An 8,159-nucleotide genomic window follows, 5' to 3' on the forward strand; every position below is an offset into this window, starting at 1 on the left:
GTTATCATCTTGAATTATACACACAAAATTTTTATACCGCCATCTGATGGTGAAACGGCGAGAACTTATTCACACTCCCAATAAAATCGAAATTTAAATTGGTAATGTATACTGAAAAAATTCTTTAAATCAAAGAAATATATTTTGTATATGAATAAGGTTATTATCATTAATTGACCATTCTCTGATACTTATAATATATCAAAGATTGTCTCCATTTCCTTCAATACTTACAAATATATAACAATGCAATTTTAGAATTCATCATATAATGTTTTCCTTGTACATGTAAATACATAAGTTATTACATAAAATCACAATATTCATACAATATTTTATATCATAATATATTTTATATTTCATTGTATATTATATATTGCTTGTCAATTATTAATTAAAATGGGAATCTTACAAGTAATTACAAGTAACGGAAGTACTTATTTTACAATTAATCCAGCTATCCAAGTCTTTAAAAAAATATTAATTAATATTCAATACAACAAATGATATTAGTTAATATTTAATACAACATTACCGCTATATCATGAATTTTACAATGGATGAGTAATATATATCCTTCTTTCCTTTAGTAAGTGGCTCCCGGTAATGCGTAATATATGTGGGAGTTGGTGCGCTGACCGCGTACGGTACAACCGCGGGGGCATGGAGCATGCGCGGGGAACCCGCCCGGCTCGACGCACACAGCGGACGAACATACCCCCGCACTCAACACGAAATTATTGCAATGTCCTTCTCAGGGTATGGCCAGGGACAAAGGAAAGGTTCGTCTCACGGTGCTATCTTACGATTGCGTAACAACAATAACGACTTTATTTAACAGTCCTACAAACTAACGAAGGTCGCTGACAACAAGTAGAAACAAACACGGAACTCGCGTGACACGAGCGCGAACGCGATTGGTCGAGAGCCTGGCACGCAGCTGTGCACGTGCACAGCTCGCCGGCCTCTTTGTACACAATGACAAAGGACGAGAGGCACGCTTGCCTATCCCTTTGCTCGCGAAGCTAATTACTAATTACGCGCGCTAGACTCTCTCAGGTCTCGCACAATACGTAGGCGTACCCGCGACCGCACCGGTCAAACGCGCGGTATACGCGGACAGAGATTGGCACGCCGCGGACACGCACTACGGCACGTGGCGATCACGTGCACGACTCATGAGAGAAATGATCGCATACACAGACTGCACCCGCGCATCGGGCGCTCGGAGATGCTAAGGAAGACGCTCGCTGCAATGCACAAAACACGCAGCACGCACAGAGCTAACACTCGCGACAATAAACGCCGGCCGCGTCGGCACCGCCAGCATAACGACACCACAGAACGAGAGCGGCACGGAGAGCGTGCATCATGCACAGGACCCGACACGAGAGAGAGCGCGGAAGACGTGCGTCGCACACAAAGGCACGCCTCGACAGCGATAGCGCGTACAGCACGGCAGACGATCGCCGCGTACAGAAACTCCGGGAAGAGATGCAAAACTACCGACTATGACTGAGGAGAGACGGCCTCTCTCTCGACTAGACTCTCCTACGACTCGGCTCTCCTACGACCGCGAACAACTTTCGCTCACGACAAGAACGAACAGAACGAAAAGCACGAAAGAAGGCTACAAGCTACTGGAGAGCGCGGGAACACACACTTTATAGCGCGCACAGAACTACTCTCGCGGCGCTACTGCAAAGAGCCGGCGCGGCTGCAGCACTTGCTTGCGCCTCCCGGCGCGAGATGTCGGCTGCTGTACTGCAGGCGACGGCGAGCGTGCGGTCGGTAACCGAGCCGCCACATATATATCAAATCCGTCATTTTTCACATTGAAACACGAGCCCCTAAGTACTCATGGAGTGGAATGAACACTCGCTCAACCAATCGCAAGTCATTATTTCAAAAAGTTATAACTGCCTTAAAACTTATTTTATAAATTTTAACATTTTCAGTCAATATTTCCAATACAAAATACATTTAATTAAATATTTATATATATAATAATAAAAACGAGTAATAAAACATTAATTTAAAAGTCATTTTAGTTCATTCCGCTATTCATTCCTCCTACGCTCATTCCGATCCATGGGTACTTAGGGATTGAAAATCCGTGCGACGAAAACTGCGGTACACTCGTGATTGGTTCTGCTCTCGTTCCGCGCTCCGCAATTCCGCTGCATGGGTTTGCACCCTCGGGGTGCCATTACATGAAGCGCGGAAACGCGGAAACGCAGAAAACAAAATCTTACTAGATTTCCGCGTTCCGCGAATTGAATCATTTCTTCCCGTACGTTGAAAAAGCGGAAAAACGGAAAGCCCAAAACTTTTCTCTATTGTCTTTTCATCCAAGGTACCAAGGTATGAATTCCAAAAAAATATCAGGTCCGAACGTGTTTGAACACGTCTTAATGTAACGGCGGTTAAGTTGAATAACTTGTGATAACTTGTGACAATGGATTTTTCCGCGCTTGTTCCGCGACTTTATTTCTCTTTATATTATATGGAGCACAATTTGTGCGGAAAAGCGGAACAGTTGGAGAAGTCTAAGTTACGTCTAGTCTAAATGCACGTCTAGAAAAATGGCAATTTAGACGTCTTCTATTTTGAGTAAATTCTAATGTTTTAGAATCCATTCATAATATATTGATCATTAAAAAAGATCCTTATAGAAATATCATACTAAGAATCATTAATAATTACTTATTATCCAGTATTTTTAATACTGAAAATAAGTAATTATCAATGATTCTTAGTATGATATTTCTATAAGGGGAGTTTTCAATAAAATTTCGGAATTTTATTTTGTCGATTATTTACAATCTCTCTAGACATCTATTCGATATTGAATCGACGTCTAATATCCCAGTGAGAAATAACTTATCGATCGACGTCTATTTGACGATTTCGACATCGATTCGACGTCTTTTTGACGTCGATAAATAATCATTTCTCACTGAGATCGTGCGCGTTTTGCATAAAAAATTTATTCTAAGTGGAAACGTCAGTTTTTTTTAGATTTCGATTCAATTATAGTATTACAAAGATAGGAATGTCAGATTACTCGAAAAACATTAAACTGGAAGGAATGATCAAAGTCATTTTGTAAATAACTACATAAACTTTAGAGATATTAAATAAAATAGACAGGCGAATCAACGCGTATATTTGCTAGGTACGTTATAATATACTGTGAACACTGTAAGTATACATTTTATAAGCATAAATTGTAAGAACATCATTGGAGTCATTGGAACATCGCTCGATCGTCAGGTTAAGCAACGCAGTCAGGATGGATGGGTGACCACTTTGAATTCGAAATTTTCGAGGCAGAATTCGCGAAAGTTTTAGCGTGTGTTTGACAATCTTCGATTTCTAGCAGTTTATAAGACATAAAGAAAATTAGGAATTAGTTATTTTCATAAAACAATCTAGTAAGGAATAACTTATTGATCGACGTCGAAAAGACGTCGAATCGACATCAAAATGACGGTCTATTAGACATCGATAAGACGTCGAAATGACGGTCTATTAGACATCTAAATGTGGATCGTTTTTAGATCGATATAGATATTAATCTAGATTAGACGTAGATAGTAGACATACGTTTCATATAGACGTCTAGTAGACGTCGAATCGACGTAATCTTTCTCGCTGGGATTTGTTGAATACAAACATTTTAATTAATAAATACCGTTAAAAATTAATATTTTATAATTCCCCAATATTTTATAATTCCGCTTTTCCGCTCAAAATATGCCTCATGTAATATAATGGCTCCTGCACACAGAACGCGGTAATGCTTACCGCGCGGCGGAAGTTCGCGCGATAGCCAATCAATATGTTGTTTTCCGTAATAACCTTCTAGCTCTTACGGAAAAACAACATATTAATTGGCTATCGCGCGGACTTTCGCCGCGCGGCAAACATTACCGCGTCCTGTGTGCAGAAACCATAAGTCAATAAAAAGAAACGCGTAGCGGATCTAGTAAGATTTTGTCTTCCACATTTCCGCGTTTCCGCGCTTCATGTAATGGAACCCTCATGTCCCTTGTGAGCAGGAATGGGTAATATGCGCGGCAGGAAGATATTATGCACAAATTGCGCATAATATGCATAAAATGTCTATTATGTGCAGAAAACGCGCAGAATATGCAGAAAATGAAGAAAACCCCTGAGACGCGCCCACTCTAACCTAAAATAAATTTTCTCCCTTCAATATATTTTTCCAGGCAGCTTGCACTTTGCCGTAATATCACTCCACGATTTGAAAAAAGATATTGTGCATCACTGAAACGGTACGACTTCGCCAAAAAGTAAGTAGATCGAGAAGGATCCTAGGGACATGTACGTATTCCCAAACGAACCAAACCTTCTAAGGATGCGTTCGAGGAGCACGCTACTAACGCTACCGCGTTCTTCTATCTTTATTGTTCCTTAGATATACAACAAAGATAGAATGACACAGTAGCGCTAAATAGCGCTAATAGCGAGATTCCCGAATGCACCTTAAAATAACCTACCTAGCCAAAAATGAAAAGTCGAATCGATGTCGACCCGACTTTTCATTTTTGTCTACTAAGTTACAGGTACAATCCTATTCACTGCTCTTGAGTCAGTTTTATTAATATATCTGTATTAGAGATACCCGATTCTGAATTGATTCGATTCTTTCCCCAAAAATAGTCTTATTCATGTTGTTTGCACTTTTCGCACTTTTCGTATTTAAAACTAGATACAAGTATATTGGAATGTTTCAAAGAAGCAAAAACGAGACAACCAACTCGATTGTTTTTTCCAAACATCTGATTAGGCGTCCATCTCTTTTTAAAAGCGAAAAGTATGAAACATGCAAGCAGCACGAACAACCCTTTTTCTCTAAATTTGTTAGGAAAATAATTGAATCGATTAAGGCCGGTATTCATAGTCGGGTCTTATATTTAAGCCTGTCTTAAGTTCATCTTCAGATACTCCGTAGCCAATGAAATGATCCGTACATTATCTGAAGATAAACTTAAGAAAGTCTTAAATATAAGATCCGACTATGAATACCGGCCTATGAATTAGGCATCTCTAATCTGTATATACATGTAGATATAAAGAAATTATAAAATGGAATACAGCGATGAACTAGATTCACAATTTCATGTTTTTCATGATCGTGGACAAATATTTATGCTTTGTCTTTTGACTATGGGTGTTTACGACAGTTAGAGTTAGAGTTAGTTCCACTAGGGCCGAAAATTATGATAGGCAGGACCATCTAGTACTTTTGTAGTTTATGACAACTTCTTATGGCTCCTGCACACAGGACGCGGTAAAGGCCATCACACACAAAATTCCGTAAGAACTTAAATCGTAAGCGTAAGGAAATCGACCAATGCCAATCAAGTATTCGGTTCTTTGTAATAATGGAGAGGTTACGAAGAGCCGAGTGCTCGATTGGCATTGGTCGATTTCCTTACGCTTACGATTTAATTTCTTACGGAATTTAATGTGTAATGGCCTTAATGCTTGCCGCGCGGCGGAAGTTCGCGCGACAGCCAATCAATATGCTGCTTTCCGTAATAACGTTCTAGCTCTTACGGAAAAGCAACATATTGATTAGCTGTCGTGCGGACTTCCGCCGCGCGGCAAGCATTACCGCGTCCTGTGTGCAGGAGCCATTAGAATCGCTGCTAGCGGTCCATGGTTATATAGTCTAATGGCTCCTGCACACAGGACGCAGTAATGCTTGCCGCGCGGCGGAAATTCGCGCAACAGCCAATCAATATGCTGCTTTCCGTAATAACCTTTTAGCTCTTACGGAAAAACAACATATTGATTGGCTGTCGCGCGGACTTCCGCCGCGCAGCAAGCATTACCGCGTCCTGCTGCAGGAGCCAAAAGACTTTGTCTTATATACAAAACAGTTATAAAGCCAACCAATCAGAATATTTTATTCATTGATTGCTTTATTCTGATTGATTGTCGTAATCATTTACAACCATTTACGACTACGCTTATGCAATTGTAGAGTAGCTCTAAAAGAAGTTTTATGCAGCAGAAAACTTCATTTAGTTATTTGCGCAGATTATACTCGAGTTTTCTGCACACAAAACTTCACGCATAAGGGCCATCATACACAAAATTACATAGACAATAAATTGCATATCATAGCATAAGATCGTATGGACCAATGAGCATCGAATATTAAGTCGTCATATTGATTGATGCTTAATATTAAATGCTCATTGATCCATACGATCTTATGCTATACATATGCGTCTATATAATTTTGTGTGTGATGGCCTTAAAACATGAGGTATTAGGGCCCTCACACATGAAATGACATAACTGCATGTGCATAGCATAAGACTGTATGGACCAATAAGCATCGAGTATTGAACATCAAGCAGCAATATGGCAGCTAAATACTCGATGCTCATTGGTCCATACAGTCTTATGCTATGCACATGCAGTTACGTAATTTCATGTATGAGAGCCCTTATGAGCCCTTATGAGTACCCAATCCTGTTTGTGAGTCGGAGTTAGCAGTCTAGTAGTATATTGAAGTCTGTGATTAAAACGCAGCTCTCAAACGCCCTCACACATGAAATGACATAACTGCATGCGCATAGCATAAAGTTGTATGGACCAATGGCTTGGTTTACATCGTACACTTGATACGCGTACTAAATAGTAACTTTCTATTAGATAATCTTAATATCGATGATATATATAAACAACGATATATTAAGCTGATATAATACTCATCAACAAAACGTATTGTATTGATAGAATGCGTCGCTGAGGATATGCATTGACGATATTAATAGCGTGTTCGACTGGTCCTGGGGGCTTATTCTGAAATTTGTTGCGTTATAATTTCACTAACGAAATTTGCGTTAACTCGTAACGCATTATTCTTAAAAATCCTATTCTAAAAGCTACGTTAAGGGCTATCGCACACAAATTGACATAACTGCATATGCATAGCATAAGATCGTATGGACCAATGAGCATCGAATATTAAGCATCGAACACCAAATGGCGACTTAATACTCGATGCTCATTGGTACATACGGTCTTATGCTATGCATATGTAGTTATGTCAATTTGTGTTCGATAGCCCTAACGTTTTGCGTTATGAGTCGTCAGTTCTTCGGGCATCTTCGGGAATATAACGCAAATTGGGAAGGAACTAGGAGGAAATCAGGACGTAATAATCTCTACACCAATCATAGCAAAAGATTTAAAATATTTGAATCAGTTAAGGCCGCGGGGAGCGGTGCACTTGGACACGGTGTATTTGGACACAGCCAATCACAGCACCGTGTGATTAGAGACATTTGTAGGGTCCCTTGGAACAGCGACTTGTGATTGGACTGTGTCCAATTGCCCCGTGTCCAACTGATATACACCCATCGATGTCGATTTCATTGCTATTTCTCACTGAGGTACACTTCCTATTTCCTCATACGTATAGATATAAAGTACAAAATCGTTTAGAAACGTATTTATAATTAAAATTACAACAATATTCTAATATATTTCCACCTATTACTAGGCAATAGTTGACTTTAAACCGGATTGCTTCTGCAACCGAACAGCAAACTAAACTTTTCAAGACATTGATAGAAACATTAAACGTTTTGTTTAAAACTATCTGAGTTCTTAGGAAGAAAACGTAATGGTTCAAAATTATATGTTTTGTTTCAATATATTTTATTGTTTAGTTTATTTTCTAAACAGATAATGCAAGGACAAAACTGTAATATGCATTATAATATAATGGAGAAAACATAATGGTTAAAAATTGTATGTTTTGTTTCAATATATTTTATTTTTTAGTTTATTTTTTAAAAAGATAATACAAGGACAAGACTGTAATATGTATTATAACATATATATATAATAAAAATGACAAATTTATAAAAATGACAATTATCCTTCATTACTTATCATTTTATCATGTTTAATTTCGTAAACCAAACTGAGTCCGAAGAATTGTCCTTTGTACTCTTCTCGCTTCTACTAATCTGTTTCCGATATTTAATTGTTCTTCATCTGCACCAGCAATTTCTAACGCTCTTTGCACGGCTGCAACTTCACTCTCTTCGTCAATATCATATTCTTTATCAATAAGATTATAACTGAGTCTTATATTGTGTAAT

Source organism: Odontomachus brunneus, unplaced genomic scaffold (assembly GCF_010583005.1).
Source record: "Odontomachus brunneus isolate Ranch 3 - 2012 unplaced genomic scaffold, Obru_v1 Obru_scaffold_070, whole genome shotgun sequence".
In the NCBI taxonomy this organism is placed as follows: Eukaryota; Metazoa; Arthropoda; class Insecta; order Hymenoptera; family Formicidae; genus Odontomachus; species Odontomachus brunneus.